We start from the raw sequence: 15,837 nt of genomic DNA on the forward strand, positions 1-15,837 counted from the left end.
ATGCAGTGTAGCAAACAAGAAGTCCCAACCTAGGGTATCAAATGCCTTCTCTATACCTAAAGAGATGGCCACATTATCATGAGCAATAGCTGGCGTGTCGCTAATGATGCCGAGTACCCTACGTATATTCAGGAATGTGTTACAGGTTGGTATAAAGCTATTTTGATCTTCATGTATTAGGGTGTGTATAACTGGGGCAAGTCTATTTGCCAGCACTTTACCCAAAATCTTACAATCTAAATTGAGAAGGGACAATGGCCTGTAAGATCTCACATCTGTGGGATCCTGATCAGGTTTAGGGAGTACCACAATCAGCGCCTCCCATTGAGATCCCGGAAGCTTGCCACAAGTCCATGCTTCCTCAAATACAGACAGCAAGGGGCAGGATAAATGTTGTGAGTAAGTAGCGTAATATTCGATCGGCAGACCATCTGTGCCTGGGTTTTGCTTCACAGCTATTTGTGCTATTGCCACATGAAGTTCCTCCAGCCTTAAGGGCTCATCAAGTGCCACCTTGTTACTGGCCAATAACTTTGCAAGCGGTGTCTCAGACAAAAAGAGTCCTAACTTCTGATTATCGGATATCTCCCACCCCTGATATGGTTCTGTGTAGTAATCCCTGAAGGTGTCATTTATGACCTCCTGTGTGGAAACTGTTGTCCCGTTCGCCAAGTAGATGGCCCCTAAAGGGGTATGTTGCCGCTCCTCTCGTAGCAACCACGCCAAGAGCCGCCCGAACGATCGCCCTCCGTGTGCAGACACATTAGGTGATAATTATAATTGTGTCGGCTGAGTCGTTGATCCGCTTCTCCCTATAACTGTTGTTTATCACGGAGGAGTGTAAAAGGTGCCCTGCGCTGCGTGACTTCTATTTCCAGCACACATACCTCCTTTTCTAGAGTGACTACCTCCTGATGCAGGGAGCGACGCGCTCCCATGAGGCCGAGAGACAGTGACCCCTCACCACGACTTTGTGTGCATCCCATTCTGTAGCCCTCCAGGTAGTGGATTCAGTGTTCAGCTTCCAATAATGTTTAATACAAGTGTCCAGTTCTTCTCTGAATGGGGCATCCAGTAGCGCCTCACTCTGTAGGCACCAAAAGGGTATAGTGGAGCGCATTCATCCGCATCTGATCGTTAGCAGTAGTGGGGAGTGATCAGAGATCGTCCTTGCAAGATAATTTGAAAAAGTTATCATAGCGCACACTGCCGGTGTTCCCCAAATCAAATCTATCCTGGTATGTATGTCATGCACCAGGGAGTAGAATGAATACTTTCTCTGCTGCGGGTGACCCATACGCCACATATCGTATATCCCATTATTCCTGGCCCATTCCGCCAAAAGGTTGGAATCCCGCCCACTATTTGCTCCCCCTGCGGGCAGGGACAAACGGTCCAGTAACACATTGGGGACACAATTAAAATCCCCTCCCCAGATAGTGGGCTCCATGGGATCTGACAGCAGTGCAGGAGTGAGAGTCTGGAAGAAGTCTCCCTTCACGCATTTGGGAGCATACACCCCCACTATAGTGACCGGTTTACCATCCAGCTGACCTTCCAACACAACAAGTCTACCCCGTGTCCGCTCTCTGTCTACGGTGTATGAAAGGCACCCCAGGTGCCACCCATATCAAAATCCCTTGCGCGTATGCAGATGAAGACGTGCCATATATCTGACCCCTCCATCATTTTTTCAGTGACTGTAAATCATTATCCAATAGGTGTGTTTCTTGCAATATAGCAAAGTGTACCCTCTGTCGTTTAAGGAAAGTGTAAATACGATGACGTTTGGCAGGCATAGCCATCCCACGAACGTTCCACATTAGAATGATAAAATCTTGAAAAGTTTGCGATTTATGTGACCCCATGATACAAAAAGTAGTACTGTGTCATGTGCCATGTCATGTGCCTGATCCCAATAAGGGTTTTGTGCCAGTGAGATCAGGGAATATCTCCCGTCTCAACCATTACACTGAAATGCGGTGCGACCCACAAAAACGTACTAAAATCATCCCCCCACCCCACCATCGTAATCATAAACCCCCACATCTGGTGGCCAAGAGGCGCACCTGTGAGCACCCCTAACAATAACAATGTAACATATCTAGAACAATCACACGTGAGGGCTGTCCATGTGGAAACCAACCAGGGGGACATGGTAGCTATCATGGGGAAACTATGAAGCGGCCCCTAAAGCAAAAAGGATGACTGGTAGCCATCACAACGCCATCTGCAGCCACATCTGTGATAGAGAACAATTATCAATGTGACATAAGAAACACTCTATTTATGGCTGGACTAGGCATTAAGTCATTTCTTGCAGGTCTCGACCAACGTGACCCACCATCCACCGATGTTGTGCAGATCCCTGATCCCGCGTTGTCCACGGTATGCCCCCGACCACAGCAGCAGCAGTAGATGTGTTACCCCCGAATATCATGTACCTGGGTGGCATACTCCTGTGCGCTATAGGTCATATGCCATCTGGGGAGTGACATCCGGGGCCCTAAGCACATCTGTGACCATCAAAACAGCGCTTGCTGCCTTAGTCCGAGTCCATGCGCAAGGAGTTCTGTGTGTGAATCAACGTGTCTTTCAACACTTTTGCTTCTTCTGCAGCTGCATGCGTTCTCGTGGCTTGATAAGCAAAACCAGACCACAGCACACAGTAAACAACAGTACGACACAAGTCTTTGCAATCCGTAATGTATGGTTTCTGTCGGATAGATTAAGAGAACAGGCATGTCGGTGTTCACATCTTTTCTTGGAATATGATCTCTTTATTGTAGGCGAAGTTACATTCAGTAAAAAGAGAATATCACTCCAAACACAGCCAACACAGCCAACACGTGTTTCGTCACACTGGTGACTTTTTCAAGACTATTGGGCGAAGTTCTCGTGGGTTGTGCCTTTAACCTTCTCTAAGGTTTCCGATGAGCAATCAATGCGAGCCACTCCCCCGCCTCGCTGTTCTTCTCTGTTGTTCGGGCTGTGCCCTTTGCATGCATCCACGTCCAAGCATCAGCAGGTGTGGAGAAGATATGATTGCGGTCGTCTGTGATCACCTGAAGATTGGCCGGAAACATCAAGGCATATTTAATGTTGTGTTCTCTGAGGTGCTGCTTGAACTTCACATAGGAGTATCTTTGGCACTGCACCTCTGCCGTAAAGTCTGGGTAAGCCGTTATTGAGGCACCTTCGCAGCGTTCTGAGCCATTGTTTCAGAAGTGTTGTAGAATCATGTCTCGGCCCCTGTAATTAAGAAAGTGCGCTATGAGCAGATGTAGTGCAAGTCCAGGGGCCGGCGACTTGCCTGGTATCCGGTGCGCCCATTCCACAGAAAAAAACGTCAGCATTGCCCCTTTCAACACCTCTGCTATGAGCCAATTCTCCAAAATAGTTCTGCGCTGTGGCCCTCTACGTTTTCGGGAATCCTATGAACCTTACATTATTGCGGTGGGATCTACCCTCAACATCCTCTGCAAGCTGCTGGAGCATTTTCACTTCCAGATCCAGTTTTCACACATGCTTTTGCAGATCCAATACAGCAGGGTCTATGGCTCGCAAACCGGTCTCTGTCTCCGTTAACCTGTCTGCCCGCCTGCGGTGATCGGCTCTGAGCAGATTGAGATCCTGAGAGACAGTGTCAATTCTGGTCTCAAGTGACTGCTTAGTGTCTATGATAGCCTGCAATATGCTTTCAAATTGTCCCGAGTGGGCATGGAGGGTGGACTCCAAGGTTTTCAGATTGAATGCTCCCGGCAGCGGCATCTCGGGTGGGCAGAGACATATCACCAACGCAGGCCGCAGTGCAGGACGCCAGAGCGCAGCGTATAGATTAGCTTATTCCTGCAGTAGAGCTATGGCTTTGTGGCTCCTCACGCCATGTTGTGCCGCTCCTGCGAAGCGCCTGTCTTTAATCTTCGGCCACGTGCCCCGGTGTACACTTGCGTGGATCAGCTTAGTTGCAGCACTCACCTCGGGCCCCCTTCTGTGCCAGGCCCCAAGACATCCACTGCTCCGGCACACCGCGCAATTAGGGAGCCGCTCGCGCGTTTCTCCCCTTAGGGGTCGCGAGCCCATCAGTGAAGGACCGATGGCTCCACAGGCCACGCCTCTGCCCGTCTGTCCGGTCAGGCGGCTCCTGGCACCGTATTCCAGCCTCGGGCAACACAGGGTCTTTCTCTAAGTGCCCCGCCACTTGCACTAGTGAGTGGCTGGAGCAACGGCGATGCCTGGCAGGATAGTTCCTTGGGCCCGAAACAGAGCTGTGTTCTACATGTCCGTTTCGGCCACCATCTTGGCCACGCCACCAGGATCTCTGTGAGTTAATGAACATTCTGGGTTTGCACCAATGTGTGGGTGGGTGTGGGGCATCTGTCTTATGAGGTAGGTTAGTTTGCAAAGCTGAGAAGGGTGGTGCCTGTACAGTTGATGGGAGCTCCTGTACAGGTGGGGGTTGCCTGTGCAGGTGGGGGAGGGGGTCCCTGTACGGGTGCCTGTACAGGTGGAGGGGTACCTGTACAGCGGGAGGGTGCTTGTGCAGGTAGGGATGTGCCTGTAGAGGGTATGTGCCTGTACAGGTGGGGGTGCCTGTTCAGGTGAGAGGTTGTGCATGAAGGGGATGTGACTGTAGAGGGTGGTGGGTACTTTTATGGGGGAGACATGCATGCACAGAGGGATACCTGTATGGGGGACATGCCTGTACAGGGGCTAGGGTGCCTGTACATGGGGGCATGGCTGTGCAAGTGGGGGGGTTACATGGGGGGATACATGTGCAGGTGGTGGTACAGGTTGCTGGGTGGGTGTGATACAGGTTTGTGTGTTGGGTTCCCTATAGGTGTTGATCGTGAAGGAATACATTTTCAACATGTCCTCCAGCATTGTCATGGCAAAGGCACAGTGTCTTGCACTCTCTTCCCTATAGATTGATATCTGGTCATTGTGTATACTTGACATGTTTTGGCAAGATTTAACAATACTGTCCAAGACAATGTTGTGCCTGTCAATCACCTGAGGGAGTTCGTGTAGTAAGTCTCAAATATCAGACAGAGTAGCCCCTATTGCAGGAATGTCCTGCTTCACATAGATTGTTGTTGGAAACTGAAAAAATCTTCCTCCCACTGGCCAACATGAGCATCTGCCCCCCTCTGCATGCTGCACACTGTGATATGATCATCAGGTCGACCATCACATGGAGGGGTGGACCTTGGGAGGCTGTGGGGAGGAGATTCATGCCTAGGAGATACCTGCTCCTCACCACGGGTGTTATGTCCATCAGATGCATGAGAGAAGGCCTAGTCAGAACAGAAGTGAGAGGTACAAAGGTGGCCAGACATGATGTTGCCTTCAGTCTTTTGGCCAGTTTGTCAACGATGCACTCCTCCTCATCTACGTCATCCTCCGTGACCAGCACCTGCTTATCTTCTTCTTCCTCGTCTTGTTGAGCAGTGCTGACTGCTGACATTGCTTGGAGGCGGATCGGGTTCCCTCTTCGAATTGCCTGTTACCCTCCAATGGTGTATGGTTCAACTTCATCAAAGGACTCAGGGTCCCCAGCACCTGACAGACAGAGGTTGCAACATAAAAAGTATTTGTCATAGTATATCATGTGAAACAACACGTGTGTGAACCATTTTTTTGTATCTTAGAGATTGGGTTTCTGGTTGGCAGAGGTATACACCCTATCAAAGCACGAAACACAATCCTAGCCAGGGTAAGTGAGTTACACCCCATAAATTAATCTGTGCTCACCTTCTGGTAACTTGTCACAGAGCAGGCAAGCTTAAATTAGGGGGCAATGTGAAAAGTATTTGTGCAACACCTAAAACAGTAAAAGCAGTGAAAACACCACATTAAAATAATCCACACCAGGTTAGAAAAATAGAGCTTAATTTAATGAACAAAACACGACTAAATAAAGAAGAATCCACTAAGTAGAAGTCAAGATATGAATTTCTAAATAAAATCTACAAATATAGTGCCTAAATGCATAAAGCGCCAACTGGGGCTATCTAATCTCGCTAGATTGGGACAGATCTGAAAAATCAGGCATGCCACAATGGAGCACGGATTGAATACAGGGACCAATCAATCAATCAACCAAATACATTTCTTAAGCGCACTACTCACCCGGTAGGGTCTCAAGGCGCTGGGGGGGGTCGTACTGCTTGAAGAGCCAAGTTTGGAGGTGCTTTCTGAAGGTTAGGAGGTCCTGGGTCTTGCATAGGTTGGTGGGGAGGGAGTTCCAGGTTTTGGCGGTGATGTGGGAGAAGGATCTGCCGCCGGAGGTGGTGCGTTGGATGCTGAGGACTGTAGCGAGGGCGAGGTCGGCATAGTGGAGCTGTCGAGTTGGTCTGTGGAAGTTGATTCGTTCATTGAGGTAGGCCGGTCTGGTACCGTGGAGGGCTTTGTGAGCGTGGACAAGGATTTTGAAAATTATCCTTTTGTTGGTGGGAAGCCAGTGTAGGGATCTGAGGTGGGCAGAGATGTGTTTGTGGCGAGGGAGGTTGAGGATGAGACGTGCGCCTGCGTTCTGGATGCGCTGAAGTTTTCTCTGCAACTTGGCTGTGGTCCCAGCGTAGAGGGCGTTGCCGTAGTCCAGCCTGCTGCTTATGAGAGCGTGGGTGACCGTTCTTCTTGTTTCTGAAGGAATCCATTTGAAAGTCTTGCATAGCATGCAAAGGGTGTTGAAGCAGGAGGATGATATGGCATTGATTTGCTGAGTCAGGGAGAGAGATGAGTCCAGTATGATGCCAAGATTGCGTGTGTGGGTGGTGGGTGTTGGAGGTGGTCCAAGGGTGGTGGGCCACCAAGAGTCGTTCCATGCTGTCTTGTTGGGACCGAAGATGATGATCTCAGTTTTTTGTGAGTTCAATTTGAGGTGGCTTGCTGTCATACAGTTAGTGATGGCGAGGAGTCCGGCATGTAGGTTATTCGTGGAGGTAGATGGGTTCCTCGTGAGGGAGATGATGAGCTGGGCGTCGTCAGCGTATGAAATGATGGTGAGGCCGTGGAGGCAGATGATGTTGGTGAGTGGAGCCATGTAGATATTGAAGAGGGTGGGGCTGGGGGAGGATCCTTGGGGGACCCCACAGATGGTCTTGGTGGCTGTAGACCAGAAAGGAGGGAGGCGAACTCTTTGGGTTCTTTCAGAGAGGAAGGAGGTGAGCCAGTCCAGGGCTTTGTGGCGAATTCCAGCGTCGAAGAGGCGTGTGCAAAGGGTTTGGTGGCATACAGCGTCATAAGCTGCAGAGAGGTCTAGATGGGTGAGGGCAACTGTTTCGCCCTTGTCCAATCTGGTCCTGAGGGCAGTCTCGGTGCTGTGGTTTTTGCAGAATCCAGACTGGGAGACGTCGAGTATGTTGTTGTCTTCTAGTAAGCGAGACAGTTGTATGATTACTATCTTCTCTATGACCTTTGCGGGGAAGGGGACTAGAGAGATAGGTCAGTAGTTTGTGAGGTCTTCAGGGTCTGCTTTGGGTTTTTTGAGAAGAGCGTTGACTTAGGTATGTTTCCAAATATCTGGGAAGGTTGCATCTCGAAGGAGCTGTTGATGATGGCCCGGGGCTGGGGAGCGATGATTTGGCTGGCCTCGTTGAAGATGTGGTGGGGGCAAGGGTCTGTTGGGGAGCCTGAGTGGATGGAGCTCATGGTTTTGCTGGTTTCTTCGTCGTTGGTGGGGGTCCAGGTGTTTAGTACGTTGGTGAGGCAGGGAGCCGTGGTGTTGACTGCGGTGATGGTGGGTGATGACGATGTGAAGATGTTGTGTATGTCTGCGATCTTGCAGTGAAAGTAGTAGGAGAGGGAGTTGCAGAGGTCTTGGGAGTGTGGAGGGTCGATGGTGCAGGATTTGGGTTTGGTGAGTTCTTTGATGATGGCAAAAAGTTCCTTGCTGTTGTGTCCGGATGAGCTGGTGATGATTGAGCATGGCTGATTTGAGGGTGGAGAAGTTGTTCATTGAGGGTTCTTTACGTCACGCATTCTCAATTTTTCGGCATTCTCGTTTGGAAGACTGAAATTCTGCGATGAACCAGGGGGCTGTCTTGTTGGTGCGGGTGCTGTTGGTTATTTTGAGTGGGGCGAGGGAGTCTGCGCATGCTTCTAGCCATCATGTGAGGTTGAGGGCGGCGGCGTTGGGGTCATTGGTACTGGGAGGTGGAGCTTGTGCAAGGTTGGAGATCAGTTGTTCTTTGGAGATATTGTTCCACTTACGGTAGGGGCTAGGATGTTGTTGGTTGTGGGCTTCAGGGAGGAGAAGTGGATGCACTGGTGGTCAGTCCAGTGGAGTTCGGTGGTGTGTGTGAAGGCGATGTGGCTGCTGGAAATGAAGATGGCGTCTAGCGTGTGCCCGGCTGAGTGGGTGGGTGAGGTGACCAATTGCTTGAGGCCGAGGTTTGCGAAGTTGTCCAGCAGGGCTACGGAGTTGCAGTTGTGGGTGCTTTCAAAGTGAAAGTTAAGGTCACCGAGGAGTTGGTAGTCCGTGGAGACGAGGGCATGGGAGCTGATAGTGTCGGCGATGGTGTCACAGAATGGGGGGGCGGGGTCCTGGTGGTCTGTAGATGAGGGTTCCTCTTAAGGTGGTGTTGGCGTTGATGTGTACCTGAATGTGTAGGTGCTCTGCGGTGTCTATTGTGTCGTTGGTGGAAATCTTGATGGAATTTCTGTGTATTATGGCGATTCCTCCTGGTTTGTTGATACGGTCTCCAATGGTGATTTTGTATCCTTCTGGGATGGCTATGGCGATGTCGGGTTCCGATGAGGAGTTCATCCATGTTTCAGTGAGGAAGGCCATGTCAGGAGAGTTTGCAGTGAGTAGGTCCCAAAGCTCGATGGTGTGCTTGTGGACTGAACGGGTGTTAAGGAGGATGCAGTTGAGGTGATTGGGGTGTTTGGTGTTGTTGTGGTGCTTGTTGGTATTTGTGTGAGTGCAAGAGAAGTGGCATGAGTTGCATTCGAATGGTCCGTGTGTGTGTCTGGAGTTGGCCTGGGCTCAGGCGGTGTGCCGGCCGGGGTTGAGAGCAAGAGCTCTGTGGAGGAGTAGTGGGGCTTGGGGGGGGCGGAGGAGTGCGGACCACGGGGACGGGCGCTGGGCGCGGTCCAGGCACGGTCGGGTGCCCACGGGCTTGCCTCTGGTGCGCCTCCGGGCATGCCAGCGGCACACCCGCTGCGTGCGGCCGCCATTGAGAAGGGGAGATAGGAGGGAGGAGCAGCTGAGAGGTGGGAGGGAGTGGCCAATGGGGGTGCGAGGGGTCGGGGCCTCAGGGGACGCAGCGGCAGGGTCAGAACATCCGTCAAGAGCCGGAATTGAGCACAGGGACAATCAGAGAGGGCAAAATGAAGCGGAGCAACAAATGGGCACAGGCAATGCCAAAAACAGTGCACAAAACGAAACACAAGGTACAATGCACACTAGCTACACCTACCACTAGGCACCAGGGATGAGGCGCAGGTGGGTGCCTGCAGGTGGTGGAGGGCCTCGAACTTCCTTCTGCAGCAAAGGTGGGGTCAGGGGCACGGAGGCAGGCTGGTGGAGCCGAGTGTAGTCCTGGCCCAAAAGCAGATCAGGGACCAACCTTGTCCCACTGAAAAAGTACCTGCGCCATGAATGGGATCTGATGTGTAGAGCAGAAGAGGCAATGCATTGGCGTCAATGCAGCTGGATGTAGATGATGTATCAGTTAGAGCCACGCAAATTGAGATGCATCCGTGGCAGCTTCCTCCAATGTAGATGATGCATCGCAGTAGAGCAGTGCAGCCGGTGGTGCAATGTCCTGAAAGGAGATGCATCGATTCAGCTCATCGCAATGGCGTTGATGCACAGATTCTGGCAGTTGCAGCACTTTATACCCACTTCCAAGGGTCCAGGACTGGATTGCCACCACTTAGCAGGGCAAGACTTGCAGCAAGCAAAGTCCAGGTGCTTTTGCAGGATGAAGTAAAGCTTTTGATGTCCCTGAGACTTTAGAACAAGAAACAAGTCAGCCCTTGGAGTCACTTTCATTCTGGGGATGCAGAGATGCAGGTCCACTACTTTTCACTACCAGGCAAGGAGGACATTAGGCAGTAGGGCAGGCACAGCAAAGCAGGTGTCCAGCAAAGTCCAGCAGAGCGAACGTCTCTTCAGCAGCACAGCAGTCTTGCAGGGCAGAATGTCCTCAGATCCAGAAGTGTACTGAGGTGGTAGGGTCAGAAGTCCAGTCACCCACTCAGATGTGTACTCAGAGACAGGCAGAAGGCACTAGGGCCCATATTTATACTTTTTGACGCTAAACTGCGCTAACGCAGTTTAGCGTCAAAAAATTTAGCGCCGTCTAACGCCATTCTGAAGCGCCATGCGGGCGCCGTATTTATGGAATGGCGTTAGCCGGCGCAAGCAGACCGGCACTGCCTGGTGTGCGTGGAAAAAAACCACGTAGACCAGGCAGCGCCGGCGTTGGGAAAAAATGACGTTAGGGCGTCTTAAAATGGGGCAAGTCAGGTTGAGGCAAAAGAATCGCCTCAACCCGATTTGCGCCATTTTTTTACGACGCCCAGACGCCATTTCATGACTCCTGTCTTAGTAAAGACAGGAGTCATGCCCCCTTGCCCAATGGCCATGCCCAGGGGACTTGTGTCCCCTGGGCATGGTCATTGGGCATAGTGGCATGTAGGGGGGCACAAATAAGGCCCCCCTATGCCACCCAAAAAAAATTAAAAAATATAAAAAATTATACTTACCTGAACTTACCTGAATGTCCCTGGGGTGGGTCCCTCCATCCTTGGGTGTCCTCCTGGGGTGGGCAGGGGTGGCAGGGGGTGTCCCTGGGGGCAGGGGAGGGCACCTGTGGGCTCATTTTGAGCCCACAGGCCCCTTAACGCCTACCCTGACCCAGGCGTTAAATAGTGGCGCAAATGCGGGGTTTTTTGACCCGCCACCTCCCGGGCGTGATTTTTGCCCGGGAGTATAAATACGACGCATTTGCGTCGCCGTCATTTTTTTAGACGGGAACGCCTTCCTTGCATCTCATTAACGCAAGGAAGGCGTTCACGCAAAAAAATGACGCTATTTGCCCATACTTTGGCGCTAGACGCGTCTAACGCCAAAGTATAAATATGGCGTTCGTTTTGCGCTGAATTTGCGTCGAAAAAAACGACGCAAATTCGGCGCAAACGGAGTATAAATACGGGCCTAGCTGTTTAAGGTAAGAAAAGTCCAACTTTCTAAAATTACATTTTCAGAACTACAGTTTAAAATCGGAATTCACCATAAGTTGTGATTTTAAATTGTGATTTCAGAGACACCAAACGTAGGAGGTCCTATCTCTTCCCAACTGAAAATGACCCTGATAAAACCTAATAAAGAAACCCTACTGTTATCCTGTGGAATAGATAGGCCGTACAGTGGTGAAAATGAATTTAAGAGTTTTTCACTACCTGGACATGTAAAACTTAGAAGTAACACGTCCAACTTTTTAAATGCACTGCATCCTGCCCTTGAGGCTGTCCAGCGCCTGCCTTGGGGGATGATCTATATATATTAAAAGAAAGGTTTCAGCCTGACAAGAGGATTAACTTACCAGGTCAACATGGCAGTTTGAAACTGCACACCCAGGATCTTCATTGACAGGCCTGAGACATGTTTAAAGGGCCTACTGAAGTGGGTGGCACAATCAGTGGTTCAGGCCCACAAGTAGCATTTAATTTACAAGCCCTAGCACATGTAGTGCACTTTACTAAGGGCTTATAAGTAAATTAAATATGCCAATTGTGGATAAGCCAACATTACCATATTTTAAGTAAAGAGCACATTCACTTTAGCACTGTTTGGCCTTGGTAAAGTGTCCGGACTCAGCAAAAACGAGGTCAGCAAAACAGGAGGTCAAAGAGAAAAAAGTTCAGTGAAATCACACCACGGATGCCAGGTCTAACATCCATGATGTCAGCTGCTGAGCCTTGCTCCTTCAATGTATGGCAGAAGACATGATCCTCGATCCAGCAGCTTCAGAAGGAAGTGACACCTTAATATTCAGCATGAATAAAACATGAACATGCAAAATAAACACAGATCACTGATTATGTTGGGAACATATCACAAACCAGCATTAGATACTTGGAAAAAACGGCTATAACTGCAAACTTACTTTCACAATTAAATGGTTATTGCGAACTCTTCAGATAATAGTTTATATTACTATATGGCACACTTACCTGGCAGACTAATGCTAGTGCGTCTGACTGCTGGAGACAGAAGGTTCCCCAACTCCCTGGATAAGGTACTCAGGAAGAATGAGGTACTACTGATGATAGCAGCTATAGACACAAACACATCCATAGTTCAGTACAAAGGATGGTGTGTATTCATTTACACATCTTTGTCATTAGAATACAATTTTAACACAGTTAGTACTACTTCTTTTTAGAGGAGACAATATAGCAATTAGGTTAATATTCTATTGTTGGACTTTTTTTCCTTATGCAGGGCCATCACCAGTCTTTTTGCCTCCTGCCTCCTATTTTTTTTGACCTGTCGCTGTTGGCTCTAGGACTCTGAGCACTTCATCACTGCTGATCAGTGCTAAAGTGCAGGTGCTCTCCCATCTAAAGTTGGTATGATTGGCTTATACCTAATTGGCATATTTAATTTACCTGTAAATCCCTTGTACAGTGGTATCTCTATACCCAGGGCCAGTAAATTAAATACTACTAGTGGGCCTGCAGCGCTGCTTGCGCCACCCACTGAAGTAGACTTTCAAACCTGTCTCAGGCCTGCGGGCGCAGAGCCTGTGTGCGTAGTTTCTGCCACAGTGACCTGGCATCTAAATTTACTGACCAGGCCCAGAACTCCCCTTTTACTACATGTAAGTCACCCCTAAGGTACGTCCTAGCTAGCCCTATGGACAGGGTGCCATGTATGTAGAAGGCAGGACATGTGCCAGGTTGCGTGGCCTGTCCTGGTAGTGACAAACAGCCTAACTTGGTGTCTCACCGCTGTGAGTGCTGCCTTCTCATAGGATTGCATTAGAAATGCCCTGCTTTATGTGTAAGGGGTATTGTCTGATTTTTGAGGGGTAGCGTAGGTGTGTTTGATATGGTAGTGATAATAAATGCTGCTTACTGGTGTAGGTGTATTTTTTATCACTATGACAGAAATGCCACTTCTAGAAAGTGCGCATTTCTCTGTGCTTATGACTCTGGTGTTTTGCAGCTTGACTACGTCTGAGCAGAGTGACATTTGGGGCTTTGTGCATACTTTTCAGACAGCCTGTGCACATGGAGGGTGGAGGTGTCACAGAGGTGCATCTGCATACTGAATAGTCTTCCTGGGCTGAGAGAAGGGAGAGGCAGGGCACAACTACATTTGTAAAGGCTGTACCCTGACCTCACATAATAGGGTTGTTTACCCCCACTGATGTTTGGAGCCTGTGCTGAAGGAGAGAGGGGGCACTCCCAGAACCAGTTATAACTGGTTGGAACCTCCTCTCCCCACCATTGTAAAACACTGCAAGGACTGAGCATAAGTACAGGGGAATTTTCCCCTCAATTTGGAGACTCCTGGGGCCATATTTATACTTTTTGATGCAAAACTGCGCCAATGCAGTTTTGCGTCAAAAGTTTTAACACCAGCTGACGCCATTTCTTTGCACCACCCGGACGTCAAATTTATTCTTTGACGCTCCGTGGTGCACACCACGGGTTAGAGTAATTTTTTTTTACTCTAACCTTTGCGCCACGTCGTAAAGCAAAACGACGTTGATGCAGAGAAAATGACTTTAATCCTGTTTCCAATGTCGCAAACCAGATACGCACCATTTATCCCCACAATATCGTCAAAAAGCAGCGCAAACACAGCAAAATGTGCCAAGGAGTCCCAAAATGGATCCCAGAAGCCAGGAGAGACCCCAGGAAGACCCCAGTCAACCAGGAACCAGCCAGGAGGACCCAGACAAGACCCAGGAGAGGGAGAAGAAGAAAAGGAAGTGTTGTTTCAGTGCAGAGGAGCAGGAAATACTGGTGAAAGAGGTGACGAGACACCAGCATCAACTTTTTGTCACCTCAAAATTGCCAATTGGGAGGAGAGAGACAATTTGGCAACAAATTGTGGACAAGATAAATAGTGTGGCAGAAGTACGGAGAACAGTTACTGAATCAAGACACGCTGGCATGACTGCAAACGCAGGACCAAGGAAAAAATGGCAAGGAACAGGAAGGCAGCACTGCAGACTGGAGGTGGGAGTCCAGCACCGCAGGAGGCCCTGGACCAGATGGAGGAGATGGTGGCAGCAGTCATCCCAGAGGAGATCATCACAGGGATTCAAGGACAGGACAGCGCAGACTACCAGGAAACAACACAGATGCAGGGTAAGTTGCATGGGGGACAAAATTGCCTAAATGTTACCTGCAAGCAGGGGGAGGGATATACCTACTACACAATGCATGTTAGCCATGGAAATCAGGCACTGGAAAGGGCAAAGGGGCACAGCACAGGTGCATGGGCTGTGCAGGGGATACCAGGAGCACATCACAACTATACACCAAAAACCTTTGCGTGGGGGTACTCTGCCATGCCAAGGCTGTTGGAAAGCCCAAGCCAGTCCAGGAGGGTAGGGTAGAACGTAAAACTGGCCTGCTGTCACAGGACAGCTGGTATTGTCACAACATGAACTAGGGCTCAATTTCCAGTCTCAGGCCATATCCCCAAGTGGCATGTACCATTTACAACAATTGCCCCTACCACCTGTGCTGTGTGTGCTGGTCAAGTAGCAAATGGCAGTTAGGCGCCCATGGATCAAACACACCCAAAATAGAGGGTTCAGGATGATGACGTAATCAATCCCTTGTAATTCCTAACAAAGTGTAATTCCTGTCAAATGCTTATGTCTATAAGCACAACAAACATTAGTTATTGTTACTTACATTCTGAAGTACACAGCAGTAATGTTATACCCATGCTGCACATTCCAGGGTCTACCCCGTGCCTGTGTTACAATAGCTGCAATGCCACCTTGCAACATCCCAAATGGCATACTGCTAAGTCAACAGCATTGAGGGGTAGGACATATGTGCCTACTTAGTTAAACACACCCGCACAGTCATAAGAGGAAATGGAACACTGCCAGGCCCATCAGTGCAATCCAATGTAGCACACATTCCCCGACATCAACATGACACACTATCAATGCTGACACCTGTATCGTGCCATGCCAATGCTATACATAGTATGTCCCATATTGTTAAGTGTGGTGCAAGTGGCATCACAACACCCACAGCCATTGCAAGGCCTCACCATGCTAATGGAAGTAGACGGAGGGTTGAGTAGGACAGGATGGTGGCAACGTACAATTTGGACAGAACATATACCTAGAGGATGTGACACAGACAATTCCCCAAACTGCCCACACTACATGTGACATGCAGGTGGGCATAGGTCTGTGAGAATTCTAATACTAATGACAGGAACAATGAACAGGAATCAAGATTACAATGTCTCACTAATAGGAAGTCAGTGACGTCACATTACAAATGCCAAAACACAGACACACTAATTGTACAATATCTCATTGCAGAGGATGATGGCTCTCCTGTGGATATGCCTGTCCTGGACTTCCCTGATGACATGGATGACGAGCTGACAAACATTAGCCTGCAGATCCTCCAAGATGTCCTTGGAACCCTCCAGAACCAACCTTCAGTTGCCAGGAGGAGTACAGATGCAGCAGCCATCACAGAGGACCCACCCACCACCAAAATAGTATGACATACCAGCTCCAACCCAGCTGAGGACTCTGGTACCACCTTTGAGAGGACAGTAGTGGGAGTACAGCGGGAGATGGCCAAGGAGGTGCGGGTGGGGATGCA

The sequence above is a fragment of the Pleurodeles waltl genome, chromosome 6, assembly GCF_031143425.1.
Source record: "Pleurodeles waltl isolate 20211129_DDA chromosome 6, aPleWal1.hap1.20221129, whole genome shotgun sequence".
In the NCBI taxonomy this organism is placed as follows: Eukaryota; Metazoa; Chordata; class Amphibia; order Caudata; family Salamandridae; genus Pleurodeles; species Pleurodeles waltl.